The 12,408-nt window shown below is 36.2% G+C and overlaps 1 protein-coding gene across 4 annotated transcripts in view; it reads right to left on the bottom strand.

Annotated features, from left to right (window-relative positions):
* The window catches only part of efr3a (EFR3 homolog A (S. cerevisiae)), a 137,372-nt gene that overhangs the window by 114,244 nt on the left and 10,720 nt on the right, over positions 1–12,408 (bottom strand). Inside the window, exon 1 of one of the 4 annotated variants that reach the window (XM_088643927.1) lies at positions 8,699–8,723. The exons of the other annotated variants lie outside the window; for them this stretch is intronic. The gene's annotated coding sequence lies outside the window, so the exon portion shown is untranslated. Of the gene's footprint in view, positions 1–8,698; positions 8,724–12,408 lie in introns of those variants that run through there. 4 annotated transcript variants of the gene reach the window in all.

The following is a 12,408-nucleotide window of genomic DNA, read 5'->3' as shown; positions in this document are numbered from 1 at the left end:
CAACTATAAAAATAATAATTACTGTTTTATTAAGAATAATGATTAATATTTTTGGTTTCGATATCTGCAATCAATGCATACAGTTTTTATAGATACTGAAAAACATTTTTTCTTAGTAGATGGAATGGGCCATTGTTAGGCAGTCAGATTGAAGCCAAGAAAGACCCGATGCCTAAAGAAGTATGCAGTAATTCAGTCATCTTAATTAATACTATTATTTACAGAGTTACTATTCTACAGATTTTTTACAACTTTTCCTTGCACCCTTTTATTTAATCTGCATTGAATAACACACTGGAAACGTCAAATGTACAGAAACCCTTGATTTGTAGGTATTTGAACTAAACAAAATGTGTTATAAATGCCAGCTACAGCTTTATTAGTGTGTCAACAGCACCTACACAGGAAAAAGGACCCCGATTATTAGGATAATGGTTTATTCAGCACTCCTCAAGTTCAGACTCAGGCATCCTCTTCAGCAAATGTCTCTTGAATCAGTGAACCTTAATGGCCTGGACTAAAAATAATACAATTTATAAATCTCAGTCCAGATGGTACAGACAAGTCTTCACTGCTGGTACCTAAATGTATTAGGATTTAATATGTCTATCTAATTTTAGTTAATTTTCCCCAATACCATCTAAGGGTTAATGCCTTGTATTTCTTAACTATAGCAGGATAGATCAAACACATCTCATTGTAAAATAGTTTCCACATCAGGAAATCAATTTCTGAACGATTTGTCTGAAAAAGACATAATAGAACATTAAAACACAAAGTTTTTTAACTACTACTAACACAATGTTCATTCTGTGAGCTTTGGGTACCTGCTAAAATGAAAGAAGACCAGAAATATTGACCTGTTAACAGGCTGCATTCGGACAATCCATACAGAAATACTGTACATGGTCTCCATTTAGAAGGTGATAAAAAGAAGTTTCCACTACCAGACTACACCAGTTTTAAAATGAATTGACTTCTGCAAAGGACATAGTGAACCTTTGTTTCTTCCAGAATGCCAAAGAAAATGCCAAGCAGAAACCAAAATTCTATGTACCAAAATGTCCAAATTAATTATTTCAAAATGCAAACGTCTCCAATTCTACTTGTATACTTTATTAACCAAGAGGGACTTCCAAGCATCACCTTCTAGGTGGGAACCTGGTATTACTTGTGCCACACAGATCTGTCACCCAGTTTTTTCGATTGCCATTCAGCATCATCCATTATGGAAAGATTAACAGTGGCAGCAGCCAAATATCCACTACAACAGGGATGCTGCAAGATGAAAAATGTAAGCAATATCTATTTTTCTGCCTTTGCAGCTGATGAATTTCACCAGGTTACAAAAAAAAAAACACATCTATCTTTCCAATATATCTGACTGCTGTCAGATTTGAAACATACCTCATAACCATATCATATATGTAAAGGAAACACTGTTAATATAAATTGTATTTTACAGAATTCACTGGATTGAAGAGAAACTAGCGCTATCCTACTTTAAAATGATATTGATGTAAAGTAGTTCCCCTGAACTCTGTATAAGGAACACAAAGTACAACATACCGTACAGCTCATCTTTTGCAGGAAAAACGTTTGGGGTAAAATTTATTGAGATTGTCAGGTTTGTTTTGCTTCTTCAGATTATTATGTGCAAAGGAAATGAAGGACAATTAAAAAGGTTTGCACAAGTTGCATTATGAATGGAGTATCCATGCCTGAGCCTCCAACACACTGTAATTAAAATTATAGCACTACTGCACTTGCAAATTTGTCACAGCAGAAGTCATTTATTCTAAGTTTTGCAGCCCCAAGAGTTTTAATATCCAGAAGGGAGATGGGTATAATTTGTAGTTCGATTCAGGCAATAAAAACCTAATAGAGCTATTAATGACTTCCACTACCCATACTTATCAGGAGACAAAATAGTAGTCCAAAACAGTTGTCATATTGCGTTTTCACGAAAACACAGCATAGAGACATCCAACAAGGTATTTATAATGGACAGATAACAGACATTTCTCTTTTACTACGAAAATGTGGCTCTATTTTATGTTACATTATGTATACCACAAAATCCACAGGAAAATTCAGAAAAGGCCATTAACAATATTCTTAAGTGAACACAGTATGACAGTTTATAAATGTGTTTATGAATCAGATATTATTCAGATATTGTGGAACAACATTCTGTAAAAATGGTTTGTTTTATGTTTTACTATTAAAAATGCAATGCACACAAAATGCTAAATTGGAGCAGTGCTTAGCATTGCTGCCTCACAGTGTAAGGGCCCTGGATCCAATTCCCTTGGTGCTATTTGTGTGGAGCTTGTACTGTATGTTCTCACTATGCTGGGGCTCCGGTTTTCTACCACAGTCCAAAGACATACTAGTAGGTTAAATGGCTTCTGGGAAAAAATGGCACTAGTGTGAGTATTTACAAATTTGTGTCTATGTGCCCTGCAAGCGACTGGCATCCCATCCAAGGTGTAGCCTGCCTTTCGCCCATTGCCATTGCCAGGAAAGACTCAGCTGCCCTGCGATCCTGTATTGGATTAAATGGTTAGAAAACGGATGAATGAATAAAATACCAAGAAATTGTATTTTATTAACTTATTCCATGTACTATTGATAAAAGAATTATCGAGTCATCTCCTTAAAGGTGGTGAGGGACTTTTACAAGTGAAGAAATACTTATTCATTTTCATGTTGTGGTAACACTGGTTGTCATTATGAATAATTCCCTAGACACTGGTGATGCAGTAAGAGAACATTTAATGGGAAAAAAAGAAGCATTTACTGGGTATACAGTATGTGGAAGCATTTGTTGGGTATATATAAATATTTATCACTAATAAAAAAAGTTAATGTATAATTGATAAAGCGAGAAGTTACCACCTTCCTGACAGAAATGTGTTATGTTTTGAACTGATCGTGATTGATTCAATTTTACTGGGGCACATCTTACATGTACCCCTATGAAGCAGACAAATGAGTGCAATGTACAGTATTAAAAATAAAATCATACCATCAGACAATTTATAAAAATAGACGACACATCAGAAAAGCACAAAAGCATTCACAATTACACAGTCTTTCTCTGTATGCAGAGATGAAGAACGGAGATATAATCCATCCATCCACTTTCTATCTGCTGTATCCAACACAGGTTCACAGAGGATACTATCCCAGTAAGCAACAGGAGCAAAGCAGGGTACTGTACATGACAGCAGTATATCACAGGGCACAGACACATCAGGGCCAAATTTCCAAGAAGCCATCCAACCTACCAGTATGTCTAGTATTTGAGCGACACTTTGGTACAGTGGTAAAGTGCTCACCTATCACCTAGAATGTTCCAGGATCAATTCCTGGTCAAATTGGTCCCCAGGGGATGAATAAAGCAGTTCGAATTGAATATAATCACACACCAAAAGCTGTTATCCACAATTCTGTCATAACAAGAGTGACAATCAGATGCAATTACATATAAACCAAGAAGATTCTGTGAGCAACAAGCAAATATTCAAAATTACACAGAATGTGACACAAGGCAAAAATGCTAAAAAGATAAAGAAACAGAGAGAAGGCAAATTGTATAGAGAAGGTTGCAGAATGCCTTGGCATTTAAGGAAGTACAGTATCATCACTGAATGTTACACACAGACATTCTATAAAATAAGGATGCTAGAAAGATGTACAGTAAAAAGAAGATTGATTGCTTAGAAGCTTTTTTATTAAAAAAAAAAAACAGCAAATGAGCTACAGAGTGATTCAGCATAATGCAAATGTCTGGTCAATGATGCCTGACCAAGTAAGGCATTGCTGGATATCAGCCAAGGAAGGTGCAGGTCTCTTCTCCAGATAATGTTAAAATCAAAGTGCTTATAGAAGGCCATGATGTACTATTTAAAAGCAAATAGTTATACAGATCTTTTTGGCAAGAAAATGAAAATCCTTCTAAAGGAGAACACATGCAATGCATTCATCACAGTTCTGTAAGAACTATGGTTAATACTGTAGGCTTTGTTAGATTGGGGGTCTAGGGACTGATGAATTGGTATTCTGAATTTCATTCCTTCTCAAAGGGTAGAATGGTCTGAAGCACTAAGCAGGGAAAATGACAACAGCACTGCAATTCTCTCATTTCATTGGTAGATAAGCTGCTGTAGCTTTCAGATCCACCCAAGTATCAGCTCTCAGGAGTACAATAAAATCTGTAAAGAAAGCCAAGCTACCAACCAATTTAAAATGCTAGAAGTTGGGAGTTACACAAGCTTACCTCACCTTCAGAAGAGCAGCCAACAAAAACAAAATGTTGAGTAAGAACTCATCTACCTTAATTAGTTTTTGTAACTAAAATACAGCTGAGACTTTTCTATGTTTATACCTATGTTAAATGTATCTTCTGCAGAGTCATGCTGATTGGCCGAAAAAAAAAAAAAAACTTGCCTCTCTCCTCCTCAAAAACCAAGTACACAAAAAAAAAATCAACATTCACTTGATTGCTACAGTATAGTGTTAATCAGCTTCTATCAGATATTCCAACTTGTCAGTCAGTCAAGTTTTTATTTGGTATCATGGTTTTGCTCTGTTTGAAACACTGAAAATAAAGTCACGTAAATGACTTCAGTCCTACAGTGCTTTCTCCTCTTTGAAACAGCTGACTTTCCACCACACACTTAACAGCAAATCATGACATGCACCCTGAAGCTTTGAATGTTCAGCGCAACCTCCAATCTGATGCAATAGTACAAATATAACACATGCCTACCTTCAGCAAGATAAAGAATTAAATCTGGCGTCTCTTCAACCATAGTTCTGTTTATGACACGGCACACACTGACAGCTAATGAGAAAATATTATCACTGCTTTATGTTAAGTATGATTAAAATGCAGAAATGAAAAAAAAATACTTCAGTGAGCAGCCCAGCGAGTCATTAATAATCCATGAAGAATATTTCTGACTGATGACAAAACCTTTCATGAAAGCACAGTCCATGGAGTAGATTACTGAACCTCAGGGTCCAATTAAGCTTCCCAGCAGATTTATACCATGCCCTTTAACTTACATTGCAAGACTCCGAAACAGCACAACAAAATAAGATGAAAATGCTGGAAAGCCCAGCTGAGGGCCTACATTCAGAAGGCAGATCCATCGCATCTCAGTTTACTCCAAGGGACAAACAGTGGGTCAAATTCTGCTGAGCCACTAGATTTGAGATTCATGTTATCTTCAGAAGAGCATGACAATAAGCAGCCTGGAGAACAGCGTTTCATACTTCAGCTTCCCAGATTAAAAGTATCTCCTACTTAGGGTAAAAGGGATTTCTTTTGACATTCAGGAGTGTAGCCTTGCAGCTGGATTGGGAACCCCTGGACCCAGTATAATCGCTGCAGCTGCTGCACATTCTGTCTCTGCTGCAGGCAGCTTCAGATGTTCAGACATTAAGGGGTATGGGATAATAAGGGACTGTTATTTTCACCTCTTTGTTGGTAAATTACAGAGAACAAGATTTTCATTTGGTAAGGGTGCAGTGATAGCATGTAGCTAGGAAGCAACTTCCTCAATCTCTCAGTAACACATCCTGCAAAGCGAACTACTATGTAACTATGTAACAGGCGCACCGCATTTTAGCGCGGTGTGCAAGCAAGATGTTTGTGTGGCATCCTAGATGGATGCTGCACTTCAATGCTGGAAGAAGTGGGTCTCTACCTACATTACATGTCAAGCGCTTTGTGATCCGTCATTATGAAATGTACAATATAAATGGAGGCAATTACAGTTACACAATATGAGTCCAAAATAACATGCTCAATATTCTTTTTATATTATATATTATAGTATTTTGAAGTTTAAAACAAATTAAAATGGTCCTTTGTTACATTAGATTACACTATACATCTTCTGCAAAACCGATTGGAAAATATATTGTGAACCAACAGGAATTGTGTATAAACCACAGCAGAACTGTCCACTGACCAAAGAAAAATAAAATTTCTGAAAGGAATCATTTCAAATCATTCTTTTGAAAAGATCCAAGTGATTGGTTTGGATCCAGGAATGAGCATTATTGAGTAGCATGCTTTTTGAGGCTTGAAAAGCAGACGATGTCTTTTAGAGAAATACTTTTTACTAATCACTTCTGACATAAATGCTAAAGGGAACATTAATAGAAAGCTCATCTAGAGGACTGCATCTGCTACAACTAGAGGGTCACTGAAGCCTTTTGTTTCCGATGCTGACAGGAAGAGCTGGTGCAGATATGCTAGTGACTAAGGAATTTGTGCAGCAGAACAAAGAAAAGCAATAAGTACAAAGAAATGAGTTCTTAGTGATCAGATTTGATTATTTTATCTTCTTATGAAGTAATTCCAGTGGCAGGATCAATATTGCTGCCGCTTAGCAAAGCTTATCTGAAATCCTATTTACTGTAATTTTATAACCAAGTGACAGCTCAGACAAAGATCAAGGCAAGAGTCCATAAAATCAACAATAACATTTCGAGAAAGCAAACTTTTGTTTTAGAATGTGTGCAAAATCTTATATGCTGCTATATTTACAGATAAATAGCATTGCCCTTTTCTCACATGATCTCATCAGGAAGCTAAGCATGGTCACTACTGGGATAGAGAAACTCTCTAAAAAAGAGAAACAACTCTAAAAAATTAGGTTTCCATTTTAAATGGTGGTGAAGCAGCAGGTGACACCCTTTCCTCTGGACCAGAATTTCCAATGGTGAAAGCTGAAACTCTGTTACATGAAGAGCTATCCTTCAGATGTTTCAAACAAGGTCCTGAATACTTGGTCATTAAGGATATGATAATATTTTGTCTGATTTCTAAGAAATTAGTTTTACATCCAAGCAGCTATGTTTTACACATACAGTGACAAAAAACATACAAACAGTATATACTGTATGAATATTACATCAGCTCATACATAGTCATTACTCACCACTACAAAGTAAGTCTGCAAATCCATGACAAATTCATGGCAGTGGCCAGAAGTAGATAATCTACGATCCATGACAGTGTCCTTAAGAGGACGAGTGTTAAACTGAAGAGCATGAGTGTTAAACTGTGGTTTTCTGACCAAATTCCACTCTGGGCTTATGTAACCTGGTCTTCCTAAGGGTCCCTCTTACTTCAAATGGTGAAGCAGTTTTTAAGTTCTCCAACTGATGTGTTGGGTGGTTTGCTCATACAGTAACAGCTTCTGCATATCATGTGAAGCACATTGGAATTAATTAATCATCGCATTTTACCCCAGAGTTTGATCTTCGTTTTCTCCATTTTCTATTAAAAGATATTTCCCTTTTGTCCAGGTATTCATGTACTAATCAGTTATGAAGCAGTGTGTCAGGCTGTGGTTTGGGGTCATAATTATAGTGGCTTTACAGACCAAATGCACAATTCTTCCTTCCCAGCTGTTTCACTTAGTCTCAGGTAATAATTTACAACAAGACTTTGTTTATGCCTAAGAACAGTATGACCGCTTTATCTTGGTGCCATGTTTCTATAATAGTCTTTATTAGTTAACTTTAAAGTTTGCAAATTGTAATTGTTTACTTTTAAAAAGGTTAGCTGCCTTTTATAGATCCATTGATCCAGGTACATTAATAAACATTTTCTAATGCTGGACAATTATAGTTAAAATATTTAATGAAGAATAAAACAGTAATTGTGACAATTTCAGGTTTGTTATTTTGAGTAATTAACGCATGAAAGAAAAAATATTTGACTGCTACTTGTACTCAATTTGGCTCTGTACTAAAGAATTAATTTTTAATTGGCTTTATTATTTCTGCTTTAATTGCATCAAAATTTTAATTTCTACCTAAAACAACTATGTAGAATTAAGATGCTGGTGCTGACAAAGTGTTTGAAAATCTTATCATAATTCATGCTCTAAAACCACGATAATTGCATATTTTTGCAATCAATGACTTTTTCATCAAATGAGTCATTGAGCACAAGCAGTTTTCTATTCTACAGTAACAAGAATAATTGCAAACTGTAGATCACTAAGCATGTGCTTTCAATTTTAACTGGCCTTCTCTGAGGTTGGACAAATATGTAGGACTTAAAAAAGAAAATATTAAAAGATGTAAACATTCTTATAGACCTGCAGGTGTACGTATTGGTCCCCTGCCTTTCCAACAATGTAATTCACACATTTATAAAGTGTAATAAACATTACACTGAAAATGTACCCGTCACTCATTCACTTTAGCAAGGTGTAGGCCTAGTTAAATTTGTATTAAGATGCTGGGCATAAATACTCAGTTCTACGACACATACTTTCACACATCTTCAGAAATCAGTATTCACACCCTGTCACACAATTGCTTATTCCTACTTGTGTGTTACGAGTTTTAGTACACTTGAACATGTTATAACCAACTCACAATTAACTGATAGTCTATTCTCACTATGAAAAAACACTTAACACCAGAACTGGCCTTACTGTCAGTCTGCCATTAACTCTTTTGGACTACTTTGAAATTGGGACAAGCAACGATTCACGAGTGGTAGTCACAGTAGTTTGTAACATGTTAAAAAATTGTCTGTAGTTGTCCAGCAGGAAATCTAAACAATTTTTTTAAAAAAGGAGAGATGAATTTATTTGTCTTTCAGTGTATTAATTGAATCTTGTTGGTTATATTTACAGATGGAAATTGACCTACTTACATGAATTACATTTGCCAGCTACAAAAGCATGATTCACAAGCTCCCCAGGGTGAAGTCAGGGGCTGATGCCTTTCAGACTTGCTATTCTTCAACTTCATGTCATATACCATTAAAACATTCTCAACAGTTTTTAATCAGCGGCACATCAGAAACAAGCCACAACCCATGGAATCAAAAATTATTTCCATGTAAGGTCTTTATTTTCAGCTTCAGCAGTCGAACCTCTTTACTCTCTGAAGTCAGTTGGTTTGTAAAGACGCAGCTCTTCATTTTCACTAACAAATTATTTATATTCCAGCAACAGCAATTCCTTGACAGATGTCACAACCGCCCACCAGATCGGAGGGCAGTCCAAGACCTCCCAACTTCAACACCTCACAACAGGGTGCAGGGCTGAGCGCTTCAGCTCAGAAGGAAAGACTCTGCAGTGACTCAGGGCAGGGTTATTGCCAAGACTGCCGAAACGAATCATCTGCAACATTTCCTGTTTCATTAGCAAATGCTCAGGAAGTGAGCCCTGGAAAAAGAGGAGTCAGTTTAATTCAGAGATCACTTCCTCACAAAGTTGGAGCGTAGCAACAAGAGACCCCAGAAGAATCCTGTCTAGTACAGTTACCTAATTAGATGATAAAAGAGAACTGATGCTCAACATATTTCTGAAAATGCAAGTACTTTGGTTAGCACTGCAAAGGCCTCACAGAAACAATCACAATCAACTACAATAATTTGAAGGAAAACAAACAGGAATACTTCTAACGGGGCAGGCACTGGATTTGCTGGTGTACGTGGCTAATGTACGAATTGATGGTGGCCAAACACATTTTCATGTTCTCCAATATCTGCAGTAGGAGTGAGGTGGGGGGGGGGAACCGATTTCTCACGATTTTTTCCATACTGGTGATAGTGGAAACTTGTATGCCATTTTCTGCATTTTGACATAACTATAACAGATTGTTTCACATACAGTAACTTGGGATGTGCTGCAGCTTCACTGTTGGAGGACCAGTTCCCCTGCTATTGCTCAGGCTTGTTGCCCAACACTGTTATTCATCTATGGGTCCCAGGCAATGGCCTGCTTATTACTCCCTTTTTAGGAACAGCAGTGAATCAGAAATTCTGTCTAAACAGAGTCTTATTAAACCTGAATTTGAACTTTCAATATGCCCTAGCTTTTAAAAATAGAAAAAGAAGTGCATTTATAGTAATAGCTGATTAACACAAACTGCAAGTCCTTTATCTGGGCACAATGAAGCTTCAAGCCTGTGGATACAGAGTCATTCAGGAAAGAATAAAAACACATTTACTGTGCCTAATCCACAATAAGTATTCACTGCCTTGCTTCTGATGGATGAATGGATGAATGGATGACCTTTGAACAAACACCACTTCAGTTACGTGAAATTGTTTGTACAATGACATTTTTTTTAGAAACCACTGTTTAACCGTGACACTTCAAATAAATTAGGAGTGGCATTTGAGAGGCAGCTATTATACAGTATATACGATTTGATAAGATAGCTGTTAATTACAGAGCCAATAAAATAAAGCACATGCTACTTAATCTGGGCAAGTAATCTCGGGACACCAAAGACAATTCGAAGGCCAGGAAACAGCAGACACAGCAGGGGACAGGCAAAACTAAGCAGGGTTGGCCAGATCTAAACAGTGTATCGTGATCCAAGGTGGTAAATCTTGATGTGATGAATGAGACAATCTTGTACGACCTCAGCCTTTAAATGTCTCAGCTCACAAATGTCTTACAACAGTGGAATGAAATAATCAGCAGCTCCAAACAGGCAGATATATAAAAGGAAGGAAAGCAGAATGCCGGAGAGATTTATACCATTTCAGGCACAAAGCAAACAAATTCCTGGCTTGCGAAAGAGATAACTGAGGTCTGAAACACTGCAGAACATTAGAATTAGTTCCAATAGGTCATATGAGTACGAAATGTGATGCAGAACAATAATAGATCTGCTTGGGTGTAGGTACTGAACAATGGTAGTGCTTACATCAACTTAATACATCCAATGCAGATTTATTTACACATCTGAGGTTATTTTTGAAGCTTAACTAAATCATGCAAAAGCACAATTCCATTTTAAATATAATAAAACAATTTCGATATCTGTTATACAGTACAATAAGAGAAGTCAAAAAAGTAAGATTTGTATACTTTTTTTGAGTCACACCTTTTCTAAACATGCTTTTACTTTTGGAAAAGTTCTGAAGTATCTAAAAGGACATTTAACTTTCAAGATCTGTTATGTTTTATAAGATGTACCAGTATAAATGTATTTACTAAAATACCATGTAAAAGCTTTCATACATTTTCAGGTCAGCTAAGCTCTTTTTTTCATGTATTTAACAATCTTCAGTCCTTGCTTATGACATATAAACAACAGAATTAACCAGAATACCCAGGGATTTTGATGTCAACATTTTAATAGATCAAATTTTTAAAAAGGAAACAGATATTCTACGGTACTGATTTAAGATACGGATTACGGATACGGATATACTATAATTTGAAGCACTGCACTTTTTTACGGATTTACTCCTAACAGAATCATGTCTTTTAGCCATTTTTTGTTGAACAGGATTTCTTTGCTCAATGCACTCTAAATTTTAAATGAAGGGATTCTGTCAGATATTCAAGAATAGATCAAGTCAAGCTGAGAAAACCTTAATGGCATAAGTCACAGGCTGTTAGTGCTCGCATTAAATGGCAGGACAAGAACATTTTGAGTTACAGAAGATAATTCATGCTTAAAATTACAAATGAAAATAAATCATTTCATAGTCAAAATACATCTGTTCCGGTTGCACCTGTTTTCTTTTTTACATGTAACAACCCAAGATGATTGTTTCAATTTTCCATAAATCTATTTTTAATTACTGAATAACGAACCCGGGGTATTTATTTGTAAATAAAAAATAGTGGTTTGTCCACAGGTCAAAGTGCATCATTCCTGTAAAAATAGTTTTTGTTTTACACTATTTCTCTTTCACATTGCAAGTGAAGTATCTTGTAAGAAGCACTGTCTGCCATTGATGTATTTATTGCAACCCTTAAGAAGGGTTTTAAAAACATAAACCAAATGTTAATTTCATTTCATGTGATCTTGCAAATAGATTAATAATGAAATACACAGGTTAAAATGTACTGTGTATTAAAAATGAACGGGTCAAGGTTTTTTCCATGCAGAAGGGTAAACTGTGGAGTCTTCTTCAGGTGTGAGGGAGTGGTCAACTCTGTACCAGTTAAATGTGACCTCGACCATGTTTAGTAGCTAAAAACAAATGGTTCAAATTAATAGATATTAAGTCAATTAAGCATTAAACTGTAACAGATCTTGGCTGGAACAAAAACCAGAAGATGTGTCGGTCTTCAGCATCAAGATTGGGAACCACCAGGCTAGTCTGTGTGGTTGCAGGCCTTTCAAAAGGAATGCAAACTACTCTACCATAATCCATGAATAGAGACTTGAGTCGACATTCTTGCTCTACACCATCCTGTTACATTCTCGGACAGTAAAATCTGAACAGTTCGACAATGTAAGGGGACAAAAAAAGCAAAGGAGACAAAATAATGATAGATACTGACAGACAAAAGGGTTTTGTCCAGGAAAAATGTACATTACTTTTATTTGTGAAGTATCATTTATAGGGAAAATGTTTAGGGCACTTTTATTACAGTGCTATTCCAT

The sequence above is a fragment of the Lepisosteus platostomus genome, chromosome 8, assembly GCF_059453375.1.
Source record: "Lepisosteus platostomus isolate fLepPlt1 chromosome 8, fLepPlt1.hap1, whole genome shotgun sequence".
NCBI classification, from domain to species: Eukaryota; Metazoa; Chordata; class Actinopteri; order Semionotiformes; family Lepisosteidae; genus Lepisosteus; species Lepisosteus platostomus.
Note: the sequence above shows the minus strand (reverse complement) of the source record. Positions and strands in the feature narration are given on the sequence as shown.